General features: G+C 45.1%; 1 protein-coding gene across 2 annotated transcripts in view; it reads left to right on the forward strand.

Moving 5' to 3' along the window:
- Positions 1–12,566, forward strand: part of MCTP2 (multiple C2 and transmembrane domain containing 2) — a 138,860-nt gene that overhangs the window by 744 nt on the left and 125,550 nt on the right. The window lies entirely within an intron of this gene.

Consider the following 12,566-nt stretch of genomic DNA (forward strand, 5'->3'; position numbering starts at 1 on the left):
CCACTTTTCTCTAAACTGGGTTAGAACCCTCCGCGAACGACCTTCCGTGCCACGTCCGAGGGTTTCAGCCGCGTCCGGATGCTTCGTGAGTGTGCCCAGGAAGGGACCTCTGCAGCGGGCACGTCCAGTTACCCAACAGCTTCCCAGGGAAGCTTTGGGACCTTAGGAAACCCGCCTCCGTGACGCACGGAAGCGCAAACAGCGCTGCGGATTATGATTGCCATTAGCATTCATTTTCACTGGGCTCAGCAGCCTTTCAGGTTAACAAATATTTATTGTCCGCCTGTTAAGGAAGGACTCCCGGCGAGCCAGGCTGGTGTGCACAGGTGTGCACAGGTGTTGACACAAAGGCGAGTTTTAGGGCACTTCTTCCTCGCTGGTAGATGTTTAGAGGGAGACCAGTGGCACATTGTACTTTTGCTTTGGCGCCGCCTCCTTAATCTCTGGTAATAAGCATGTGAAGGCAGGGAGAGCGTGAATCTAAGAAGAATGTCATTAGCCCGGTCTGTCTTTGGGAGCGACAAGGCTTATCAAAACCACCCTTAAAATAAGGTTGCTAAGATTCAACTCTTGGCCGAGGGTTCGCGCTGAGCACCTATCTAGTTGTATAAATATGCAAAGTAGACATTAGACATCACTCCCCCTCTGCCAGGGGTGGGGGTGGGGGAACTGAGGCAGGGAAGCATCTGGCACTTTGCTGAAGGTTACGGGGGACCTGGGAATCGGATGGGGGACATTTCTGACTGTAGAACCTTGCCCCTCCCCCATGCCATGCTGCCGTGAGACCTGGACGGCTTTGTGGAAATAAGAATTCAAATTCACGTTCATAACCCGTCCACATCCCGGGAGTTCAAGCGGCTGCTGGGAGTGAAATGAGCACTGTTTTCACTCTACTTGTGTGGTTAAACCGGGGCCAATCTGGGGCAAGACGATGAACAGCTATTTTTAAAATGTGAATTTTTTTTTCTGTGTCTTTCTTAACATATTTTTAAGGGCCTAATATATCCAAATGAGGCAAATAAGTGAAACTGGACATGTATGCCTTATGCATTATACATGGAAGTCACAGTTAATTTTCATATTATTCATGTGCTTCATATAATTCGGCTTGATTTATGTGATTTGTATGATTCAGTATAGAAACTCAGTATATAATTCAATATAAATGGATCCCATTGCTTCCAGGTAAATAGAGGACGGTGTTGTCCCCTAGAAAGGACTGCGTGTTGGTGTAGAAATCTGTAATCACCTATGAATAAATACAGCTAATATTTACTTTAAAAGATATATCTGCTTTCCCTTAAATCTATCTCTGGAAGTGTGGAGCACTGCAACTTCTTTGGAAAGAAATCCTAAAATTCCTAACTTCGTCTTTGAGTAAAGGAACCGTAACAACTAAACTGACAGTTTCTTTAACTATGTGTAAACCACAAAAAATGATTTTCATATTAAAATTGTTATCCTACATGGGGTGAGAATAAACGAGTGCTTAGAATTCTAATTCCTATTTCCTAACATGGAGAACCCTTGCTTTTCTTCAATCCTTCCTTATAATCACTGGTGACAACACACGAAAATTGGGGGGTTTCATATTTGAATTCACACAAGGAGTCGATGAAAGTGTGTTGTGTTGAAGAAGGTCTTTCTAAAGCCTGTGTTGGGAAGACCAGACAGGATATTCTGCCTGGCACTTGCTTGCTTTTGACCGTGACACTGATAACACACCTTGAACTCCTTTTTAGAAGCTTGTGTAATCCTGCCCAGAAGGTGTGTATAAAGGTGTGGTCGGCCTTAAGATGCTGCCATTCATTGGAGGGCAGGTTGGGTGATAAATGGCAGAAAACCTTGGAAAAGCTGAAAGGTCAAGGCGCAGAGTGCAGGGACAGGTCCAGATTTTGTAAGACCAAAAAGGTCAGCAATAGAAAAAAAAATTTTTTAAAAAAGGCAAGCAAATTTGGAATCCTCTTGAAGAACAATAATACAAAATGAGTGATCAAAGCGAATACGTATGGAGAATGAGAAAAAGACGTGACCACAATTTGCTGGAGAGTTCTGCCTCTGCTGAGAGCGATTTGGGCCATTTATAAGAAATGCTTACACAGCACGGCTTCCTGATTGCAGCCCGGCGGCTCCCCTGTCCCTGAGAACACTCAGCATCTCCCAGCAGCCTGTCGCAGCAGTAGGACCTGTGCCAGCAAGAGGCCAGAAGCTGAGCTCCATTACCTTTAAAGACGGAAAGGGACAGTTGTCGGTTGGAGCCAAAGAGCTCATGGTCTCTGGGACTCAGAAGAGCCCTCTAGCTGGGTGGGAGGGCCCCGGGCTTACTTCATGTCTTTGAACAGTTCTGAGCTTGAAGGCCCCCAATCTGGTCTCTGGTTTGCTTGGTTGTCCAGGGATACCTTTGGCTCTCTCAGTGTTCATCCCATCAGGCAGCATGTACGGAGGGTCCTCTGTCCTAGGCTCTGGTTCACAGCAGTCTGAGTTCTAGGAAGCCTTGCAGATGCTCCTGGAGCTACAGTATGAAAACTGCTCTTCTCAACGAGGAGAAGAAGTTCCTATGAGGGCTGATAGATCACAGCCATATTATAATTATAATTCATATTAATATTGCTGACATTTACTGGGCCGTAGTACATTGTGCTAAGAATTAACTTTCAAAATTTTTATTTCTGTATTTTATTTTCTTTGAAAGTCATTGTTCTATCACAGGCGTCCCAATTTTCCCCCAGTTGCTCCCCACTTCCCACACAACCCCACCCACTCCCACAATCAGTCCCCACTCTGTTGTCCATGTCCATGAGTCATTCATACAGGTTCCGTGATTAGTCCCTTCCCCATTTTTCCACCCCTACCTCCCTCCCTCCCCCTCCGCCTTCCCCTCCTCTGGTCCCCATCAGCCTGTTCCTTGTTTCCATGCCTCCGGTTCTGTTTGGCTCATTTGTTTGCTTCGTTCATTAGGTTCCTCTTACAGATGAGATCATATGATGTTTGTCTTTTGCTGCCTGGCTTATGTCACTTAGCAAAATGTTCCCCGGGTCCATCCTTGCTGTCACAAACGGTAGGCGTTCTTTGTGTCTTTCTGCTGCGTAGTATTCCATTGTGTAAATGAACCACGGTTTTTTGGTCCACACATGGATGGATGGGCACCTAGGCTGTCTCCAGCATTTAGCTGTTGTAAATAACGCTGCTAGGGACACAGGGGTGCGTAGGTCCTTTTGAACTGGTGTTTCCGGATTGAATTCTTTAACACAGTCCTGCCAGGTAGGGCTATCTCTTCTCACCTCCATTTCAATGTGGGAAAACTGAGACACAGAGACAGACAGGGACACGCCCTGGGATTTAAGTGTAGGTATCCCCTCCTCCCCAGGAGTCTTCAACATGCCATTGTCCTGTGCTGGTATTGTGGGAAAGGTCTGGAGGGCTGGCCCGAGGCTGTTTGGTATGGCTTTATGGGACAGACCTAGGTATTTGCTCACTGCCTGGGGTTAACGAGTTTTTCTTGAGGGACACACTGCCACAATGGAGGGGAAGAATGTTACTATCATTCACTCCTACTGCAAATGTTCAGTTTCACAAGCAAATGGACAGGGTTGCATATACCTGGTTGCGTAAGGTGGAATTGCCTCTCTTCCTGCGTGACTGTGGGCTCGTCTGGAGTTCCGCAGTGGGCGGCCACAGGAGGGAGCCTTGTTTCAGAATGCTGGGGTTTGGTTTCTCTCTGAAAGGCCTACCCCTCTCCCCAGGCCACAGAGGACTTGCAGATGCTGGTGTGCGTGGCCTTTAGGTCTTAATGGTGTCTAGAAGGGCTGTGTCTTGCATTTTCAGGAATTCTTTTCTGAAAGAGACAGTTATACCCACAATTCTGGATGTTCGTCAGAAAATCAGCCACATCCTGGCAGGCAGCGTAAGAATATATAGCTGTAGACACAAGTATGTACATCAGTGTGGGGAAAGACGGCTTGCCTTTGGGGGTGAAACTCTTGTCCCTGTGTCTTCTTGTCTCCACCAGTGACACATGTTCAGACCAACATTAATGTGAGTTTGTGGCTGGAGGCAGAATTCAATCCTGAGAGTGCCAGCTGTCTCATCCACGTGGCCACTCGCTCATGGGGTCATTGGTTGCTCGCCTAGTTGTGCTAAGTGTCAGCGTTGGGCACCCAAAGGAGACAGTGTGGAGGTCAGACAGATGGGATCCCCACAGCCAGGGAAAAACTTGCTCAGCTGTGCTCTGGGTGACCGGCGAGAGGTGTCCTAGCTCCGGCCATGAGTTGGTGCCAGGGGAGTTAAGAAGTTATCACACAGTTCAGGAGTCAGGGTATGGGGCTTGGCTGAGGGCAGCAGGGAAGCAGAAGTGGGGAAGCATTCGAGAGCCATCTGGCAGCTGGCACCCGTGGCCAGGTGGATGTCGGGGGCAGAGAGGGAGTGAGGTTTGTGCCTTGGGCCACTGGGTGGGTGCCAGTAACACCAGTCAGGACTAGAGAAGACTGTTTTTAGAGAATAATCATGATTTTGTGGACATCGTGAGTTTGGGATGTCTGGACGGCCCCACGGTAGGGGTTTTGGGTGGACAGTGGCTAGGATAAGGGTCTGCGTTCCAGGAAAGCGGTCAGCGGTGCAGAGGTTTGCGAGAACTGGTCTTCATGTGGTCGTGAAATAACCAACGATCAGCCGATTGAGTAACACAGCTGATCTGACCATTGATATCAGCTCTGACTCATGCCGCCTCTCAAGGACGGCAGGCAGGCGAGAAGCAGGTCACGAAGGGAATGGGGACATTTCTGCTGGCCAGGCAGCCGAGGAACGAGTGTAATGGGATGCGGAAGGTGGAAAGGTTTACTTCCACTCGTTCATTGCGGGTGGAGATGAATTCTCCACTCCCTTTGGCCTTCCGTTTGTTTGAGAGCCCGAGTCACCGACCTGCGAACTTGAACTGGAGCAGGCAGCGGGCAGGACGGTGACCAGGGGGCTTGTTGAAGCTGGCTTGCAGCGTGTGAGCCCATTTCATTGTCACAAGGTCAAATGCTTACTGTTGACCCTCTTCTCTTTTGTTAAAAACACTCGCGTGCCATGTGAGTTCACCGTAAATGAATCCCTTCCTTTTATATCCGAATTGACAGGTGGTTGCTTTTGAGACACTGCAAGTTTAGCATAGCCCGTTTCAACTTTGTCTGTTAAAGACAGCTACTAAGCAGGAATATTCACGAGAGATGTGTAAACAGATCAGGAAGACAAAGAAGAAAGTATGGAACATATCTCTGCAGCTAACCATGTTCAGATCCAACGTGTCACCCAAATGGTGATGCAAAAAACAAAACAGCAAGCAAACTACCCAACAAAAAACTCAAACCAAACTGAAAACAAATACCATCATTGGGTAATACTTCTTCTTCTTCTTCTTTTTTTTGGGTGGTGTTTGGGGAACTATTTTTAGCATTATGAAAGATCTCGGGGGTTAGTATGAGAATGTAGGTAATGTGTCGGGAAAGAATGCTGTGTTACTTGAACTCCCATGATCAAGGTTATTGTTATCATTGTTGTGCCTCATGTAAAAGATTTTCCATATATAAGATTAGCTTAGCTTTCTGGGTTTGTAGTCTGGAAATGACCTCTGGTGCCAGCACTTAGCCTCCTGAGGACCCCTCTGGAGCACAGAGACGCTGCAGCCTTTCTTACCCTCACGGGGTCCGCTGGTGACACAGTCTCTTCGGTCAAATGTGCCTGCAGTTCCTTGTCCTACGGTGACACGCGTCTCTGGAATGTGGCCTGTCTGTTGCTGGAACATGTAAGTCTCTTCTTCTCTTGAGTCCTTACCTTCACAGAGCCGCCTCTGCCTCCCCCTCTCCTGCTCTCTGCTGTGTTTGTTATGTACTTCTCTTCCCACCGAGTTTATTTCTTGGACTTGGTAGGAGTCCTCAGTGGAAGTTGCCTTCAGTAGTTTAGACCTGTCTAAACAGGTAGGATTTCGCTGACATTTCTTCTGTTCCCTTAAATCTCCTGTGGGCTGGCATGGAGACAGGCAGCTATAGCCAGGATCGAGGAGGAGGGTTCATAAAGTTCCCTGTGTTAATATTGAACCAGAAGGCATGGCAGGTCTGAGAAGGTCTGTGATGAATTGTTTTTAAATATCATGAACTATTTCTGTGACCAAAAAAAACAAGTTTGAACATATAGGGTTGGCTCTGGTCATTAATCACAGATCAGTATTCAGTCGTTTATTAATTACATCCTTTCCAGCTTCCGGCCTTGTGTCAGAGTCTCTCTTGATCACTAACTCATTCCTGACCCTCTCAGGACCCTGCTGGGTAAAAGTCATGCCCATTTTACAGACAGGAACCCTGAGGCTCAGAGAAGTGGGGTGTATGGACAGGCTCACCCAGTTGAGTGGAGTTTTACTTTTTCTCCCCCTACTATTTCATTCCAAGCCATCCAGCCTTTAGTTTTAACCATTCTTCGCTGCCTTGCTTCCCAGTAAAGGCGTTTAATCACAAGACTAGACAATCTCCGAGACCCATGTCAACTAAGGAATGTCTCTGACTCCTGGGGCTGAGAGCAGCCACTGTACGCACTCCAGGGTTGAAACCCTTCATTTCAGCGGTGATTTAAGACAGGCCAGGTGTGCCTGTTGTAATAGAACCTAATGATTCCTCATCTCTAAAACCTCACTGCGCAGTACTGTAGCTCACTGGGGAGATTCGTTGGCAGAGTTCTGATCACTCCAAGCCTCTCCTTAGCTGCTCTCCCATGAAACGGGTCGCAGGCTGCGTGGCATGAGGGAACTGGGGAAGTTCGTTTGGGAACCATCCATGGGAACTGCTAGGTGATAGGCCTTCTTCCTTGAGCTGTTGCTGACATCGGTGAAATCAGCGTGGCGGGGGGAAATCGATATAACCTTTTTAAAAGATAGATGGTTTCAATATTGATAATTGCCTTCTTTGCCTTTTCATTTGGGAGATGCGGCTGTAATGGAGTACCTGACAGATACTAACGCCTGCTGACCTCCTGCTGACAGTGGGCAGCCCCTTTGGGTATTTTGAGACAAAAAGGTTTGTGATCTGGGCAAATGTAATGCTTCCCTGAGAATCCTAGAAATATATTTTTTCATATAAACCATATTTCACATAGGCGTAGGAAATATCCATTGATCTATATTTAAAAAATGTTTTCTTAACTCACAGGCAAGGAAAGATTGTGTGTGCACGTGCATGCCATTTTAATTCATTGACACCAGTTTCCTCGTGTGGCTCAGGCATTTGGGTCGGATCAGAGATGACTGAATGCACATGAATCAGTTTCTCATGGGTGCATCCTGGTGGCCTCGCCTGTGGCCCTTTCTTGGTCCCGACATGCTGGGACACCCCAGCTTTGTCCAGGACCCTCAGGATTAAAAAGCATCTCAGTTTGCAGAAATCCACATGTCGATGGGGAGAGAGGAAAAGAGGCCGAGGAACTGTGGACTTGGGCAGAGTCATGCCCAGTTCTAGGATCTTCAGTTCTTGCTTGATAGAGAGATCAGGTATGTGGACCTCACCCTGCAGCCAAGTTCAAGGGCCTCATTGTCAACTTCCTGACTTTGATTTTGCAAAGGTGATAAAAGGAGTGGATAAGAGGGGAAAAGCTAGGGGAGATGTAGGCAGATAAACCATGCTCCGTCTTCACCATGGTTACGCCCAGGCCTCTAAGGAGGCCGTGTTGGGACTGGTCGCCATGACTAATATAATGCTCTGTATCTGGTGTGTGGAACTGCTCACACAACTTATCACCGAGCAATACATATAGTACCTGATGCTATTTAATTAACAATTAACCATTAATTAAAGAACTCGACTGTGGGAATTTTTGGTTGATGGAATATACTGGTCTCTAGGCAGGCTTGCAGTTCTGGTAAAGGCAGGATGAGGAAAAAGTAGACTTTCAGTAGTTCATACAGAAAGTAATACAATACTTAAGAAATAATAGTGCAAGAATGAACTGTGTTTCCCGTACTCACAACTTAAACCTACTTTTGCCCCACCCTGTATTCAGTGATGATAGTAGTAGAAGGAATTGCCCCCTGAATTCATTCATTCATTCTATCAGAACTCACCTGCCATGCGCCAGGTATTGGTCTAAGTGCTGAGGTGGACTAGGCAGTACAGTCCCATCTTCTCAGAGGACTTCTCGTGGGGGGCTGGGGTAGGAGGTGGATTGGGGAGACCAAGTTAAAAAAAAAGCTAGTGAAATGATTAGTTCTAATGTGAAGGCTGTAATGACTCAGTGTGACAAGAGATTATGGTGCAGAAGTACTGCTTTATACTAGAGGGTCAGGGTCACGGTCACGGTCGGAGTTAGAGTCAGGGGTAGGGTAAGGCTTCTTAGGGAGGTATGCTTGACCTGGGACCTGGAAGAGCCAGGTGTTTGACCTGTACGGAGAACAGATTATGGAGCTAACAGCCTGAAACCGAGAGAAAAACGAAATCCCTAGACCTTCACCCCAAATGTTTGCGGCACCCATTTCTCCTGGCTTTGGGGCCTCAGCCTGCTCCTTCCTTTCGGGCCTGACTGTCACACCAGGTGAGACTGAACATCCTGGAGAGGATTGCCTCTCCTGGGGGAGGTCCTTCCAGGGGGCCACCCAGCCTTCCTCCTTCCACACAACCCAAGTCCACTGAACTTTGCTCCTAAAAGAGCTCCCTCTCTGTTTACTTTCCAGTCACACTGGCTGGTGAGCTGAACACAGGGGCTGCTTGAACTTTCCTTTCATGCCCAAAGCATACGTACTTTCACCTGGCACTTTCAGCCTTCTGCAGGTGACACACTGTCCTGTCACAGTGTCACACGGTCAAGATGCTGCTCACTGTGTCTTTGGACACCTGCTGGAAATGAGAGCTTCCTCTTCTTTTCAACTGTGGATTATTTTTAGCCTTTTCTGTCATGTATGAAGTTTGAATGGGTTTGTGTGTTTATGGAGAGTGAATGAACGCAGCTGACGAGGCCTTGCAGAGGTGCCGGGGCCTGAATTAACACCCCTTCGTGCCCTGTCAGTGGAAACCCGTTTGGTGGTGTGAACCCTGCCCACAGTGGCTTGAGCAATTTCTGTGTATTTCTTGTCGATTAATTCTAAATTAGCAGTCCAGTTTGGCTCCTTTAGAAGAGAAAGACATGGCTATACAGAACTTGACTAGAAAGCAGAAATTTACCAAATAGAATCGAAAACCCAAGCTTTGATGCTATTCAAGCCCTTGTGTAGAAGGAGGCTTATAAGGATTGTTCTCCCTCTAGAAGTTTTTGTGCAAAGACAATGCACATGGAAGCAGTTTTGTGCAAATCAGTAAGAATTACACCAGCTTACTAACAAAACACGTTCAATAGATGTCTGTTGTGATTCCTGAAACACGTCTGTACCATGGGGAGTGCAGTGACTGCGTTTATTTGGAGAACATTTTTTAGAATATTAAGATCTAAACCTGTGGACATGGACTTTTCTATATCGGCCATTGTGCAAGAACTAAGTAGCTCTGTCACGTTTTGGGTGGCCAAGGCCTCCTGAGTGGATTGTTCAAAGCAAAGCCCGTGAATGCTCTTGGTCCTTCGACAGGATCTATGTTTCTTAGATCGCCGCCAGGACGGAGCTGGCAGATACCCGGTGCAGAGCAGAATCCCAGGCTGATGACTCGTCTTTCCCACTGAGCCCCAGGGTCCTTGGCAATAATAGCTCTTCGGGCAGCTGCCCAAATTGATCTGAGCTGTGGCCATCCGAAATCTAGTTTTTCTCCAAGAACATATTTGGGATCAGATTCTTCCTTTCTGCTGGAGGAAAGCATACACAAATGCAAAATATCACTGCACACGTTGCTTTTTATTTTTATTGTGGGTATATTACACGAACACAGTACGTCAATATCAAAGAGAACACAAATGAAACATTTGGAACAAAAGCAAATACTCTCTTTATGGAAAAAACTAGCCATGAAAAGTTTTCCCACGTTCCCTTGTATTCGACTCCAATACGTATGCCTCATTTTACAGAGCTGTAAACATAGGTTAGGTACGATTTTATAGTTTGTGTGCTTTCCATTTAGTTCTAGCATAAATCATTTTCCAGGTGGCTCTGTAGCATCAGAAAATTAAATTTTAATGGCTGCATTAATGGAGATTAGTGGCTCATATTTTCATTCACGATGTGCGTGCATCTCTACAAATACATCACTGAAATGGTGTATGCTAAATTTCCTAGCCTCGTAGTGCATTTATAGTTTACATTACCCCAGCAATCACCTTGTGCAAACTGTGCAAGACATTCTATTCTTCACCTGCGATCATGGAGTAATTTAATATTTCACGTGGCAAGTATGTATTGGGAGTTAGCATAGAAGCCTTTGGACCATATATTTTTTTTTTGCGTGTGTGGATTTTCTTTAAAATACTCTAGATCTAAAAACACATTAAAGAAAATCACTGGGCTCTCTAAAGAACTAACACCATGGAAAAACCTTCAAAACCAGTTCATGTAAGTTAATTTATACCTCACTATGGAGACCGAGAGTAGTGCCTCTTTCCTCTTATTAGCTCCATGAGGGTCTTTGTATTAATCTGCAAGGTGAAATCAATCCCAAAGCCATCATAAAATTAAGAGAAAAATGGCCTGAAATAACACATTCGGCTTTTTACACTTATTTATAGAATTCAGAATGAAGGGACTAAGATAGCAAAATCGACAGCATAGCCCAACGATTTTAGCACAAAAATGATCTGTTCTGGGGGAAAAAAGCTGTCTCCCTTGGACCATTCAGTGGGAATTGGTGTCAAGTATTTATAGAATGAGAAGCAGTAGAAAATGTCCCCATAGTCAAATTTTAGCAAATACCTTACCCAAATGAGAAGCAATTCACCGATACTTGTATAATGACATAAAAGCATGGCTGTGGAAAATGATTTGAAAATAGTGGCCCTTAGATGACTTTGGTTTGATTGGAAGTCATGGGTGCACAAATATCTTTTTGACTTCCTGCTTTCACTTTTTTGCGTGCATATACCCAGAAGTATAATTGCTGGAATACATGATAATTCCATGGTTCATTATTTTCAGGGACCATTTTACTGTTTTCCATAATGACTGCACCATTTTATGTCTCCACTCCAGCAACAGTGCACAAAGATTCCAGTTTCTCTAGATCCTCACCCAGACTTATTTATTTTAATAGTGACCACCCTAAAGGGCATCAGGTGGTCTCTCATTGTGGTTGGTTTTCATTTGCATTTTCCTAACGATTAAGGACATTGAGTATGATTTCTTTTTAAAAGTTTCAAGTACAAGCCCTGAACTTTTGGAGTTTTATAGACAGAAATTGCCTGGAGAGTCAAAATATCTAGATTGCAGCCATGTATCTATCCTAAGTACCCATTTGACCTTCAGCTCCATTCAACAAATGTTAACTAGACCTCTGCTTAGAGCTGATTGCGGCACTGGGTGCCACAGAGAAGAGAAATGTAAACTACAACTTTTCCATTCATGGCTCTTGTTTAGTTTTCTTGTCTCTGAGAGTAAAAAACAAAAACAAACAAAACAAAAAACCCACAACCTTACATCTTTTCTAATTCTAAAGCCTTAAACTTAAGCTTGTAAGTGCAATCTAAGCTTATAAGTGTAATCCAGAGTCTCTTCAGACTAGGTAGGATTGCCTGCCATCACAATAAGACACGAAAACTAAAATACACAGGGGGAAAAGGCAAATGTGAGGGTTTTTTTGAGGGGTCTGTGATTAAAATATGAACTGTATGTATTTACAACTTTTACTTAGTTTTAACTTATGAGTTTGATTTTGAAAATTTAACTTTTTTTAACCAGCTGATACTATTTACTGAATGTTCACTGGCAGAAGATTACAGAGTGCTCTCTCTTCACCGCAAAGCTTCTTAAAAGAGTGTCTCTTGCCATATCTTCTTCCTGCTTCCCCGGATCCCTGAATTCTGGCTTCTGTGTCTCTACTGCCCTCCTAATAGTAAAAACAAACAAACAAACAAACAAAACACCAAACCCCCAAAAAACCCAAAACCAAAAACAATGGGTGTGTCTCCGTCTTCCTCAACCAACTCCTCTGTAGTATTTGAAATGATTGCTCCCTCTTTGAGACTCCTTCTTTTCTCAGCTTTCTTGATCTTTCTCCCTTGTCCTCCCTGGCTCTCCTGTGGCCCATCTGGAAACCTTAGGTACCTGTCTTTGCTTCGCCCTACCCTTCCTACACCTATATATCTCATCACTAGGTCACATAATTCACTTCATCCATTCTGCTCGCTCTTTAGACCCTTACCATGATAGGTTGATGCATCTTGTACATATTCAGTTAGGGTCTCATAATGGCTCATAGATCACACTGTGCTATATTGGGATTGCTTTGTTATCTGTCTCCTACTGAACTCTGGAGAATGGGTGCTGTATAATTTATTCTTTGAACTAATACCTAGGGGATGGGGGAAAAGCATACCTTTGTTGCTATTTATAAGGTTTTTCAACCATACAAAAACATGAACAGGACGGAAGTCCCCTGACTTTCGTGTCACAGATCTAATTCAACTACACTATTCATACA

This window comes from Phyllostomus hastatus, unplaced genomic scaffold, assembly GCF_019186645.2.
Source record: "Phyllostomus hastatus isolate PE091 unplaced genomic scaffold, TTU_PhHast_1.1 phas_scaffold_555, whole genome shotgun sequence".
Taxonomy (NCBI): Eukaryota; Metazoa; Chordata; class Mammalia; order Chiroptera; family Phyllostomidae; genus Phyllostomus; species Phyllostomus hastatus.